The following is a 1,147-nucleotide window of genomic DNA, read 5'->3' as shown; positions in this document are numbered from 1 at the left end:
CTTTCAAGAACTTAAATTTTCAGAAATTAACATGATTGGTGTTTGGAGATGAACCTAACACTATGGAATCTTACATACTTGAAGGAATTATCTTCTTATAGATTTGAAAGGAAAACCTAGAAAGATGAACCCTAACATTAGTGTTTCTTGATTTTCTTGAGTCTAGAATCTTTTGAGTGAATGATAGGGTTTGAATTATGAAAATTGACTTTCTATACATTTAGGGAAATTTAGATGACCTCCTAAGGATTTATAGGACCAAAATAGCCCCAATAAAATTAAGAAAACGCACTTGGAGCCAGAATCATTTTCACCAGGCAGTGAAGTCCATATTGGCTCTGCATCGCGGAGCCATCACAAGCTGCTGCCAAGATTGCTCGTCGATAGTAAATCAATCATAATTTTTTATTCAGAGCTCGGAATCTTGAAAACCCAGCGGCCTTGGAAAGAGGACTCAAAAGTCTTCAATTTCATATCTGATGGGTTTCCTAACTGATTGTGTACTAAAGTCTATGGCCAATTGAAATTTACCAAAAACATAAGAAAACTTATGAATGAATTGAATGCTATGTTAGTTCTTCTTGGAACATAAGTTCCTAAATCTAGTGACCTTAACACTCAAGAAATTTTAATTCCTTGCAATATCTCACTCACTATGAAAGATTGTTCGAGTCTTAGTTCGAACAATTTTCTGCGGTGTTACACACTTATGTGAACTCATGTGAAAACTAAGTCGATAAAAATGCTTAGAACTTGACTTAGTATTTGAGGTACCTTAGGACCCTAAAACACATATGATATGTCTATCAACATATAAAGGTTTTCTATCAAGATTCTTCCCCAACCTTCCTCTCCGCGAAATTCATAGAGGGATTTCTCACTACTAAAAAAAGGCCAAAAAGAGACCTAGAAAAGAGACCTCACGAGGTCTCTTTTCGGGAAAAAGAGACCGAAAAAGAGACCTCAACGGTAGGTCAGTAAAATGCAGGTCACTTTTTTACAGACACCTCATGAGGTCGCCAAACGGAGACCTCACGAGGTCACCAACAAATTATCTGATTTTTTTAAAAAAAGAGACCTCATGAGGTCATTATTGTATTATTTAATTTAATTTTATATTTTTTATATAGAGACCTCATGAGGTTAC

The sequence above is a fragment of the Solanum pennellii genome, chromosome 5, assembly GCF_001406875.1.
Source record: "Solanum pennellii chromosome 5, SPENNV200".
Taxonomy (NCBI): Eukaryota; Viridiplantae; Streptophyta; class Magnoliopsida; order Solanales; family Solanaceae; genus Solanum; species Solanum pennellii.
The sequence above is the reverse complement of the archived record's forward strand: the minus strand, read 5'-3'. Positions refer to the sequence as shown.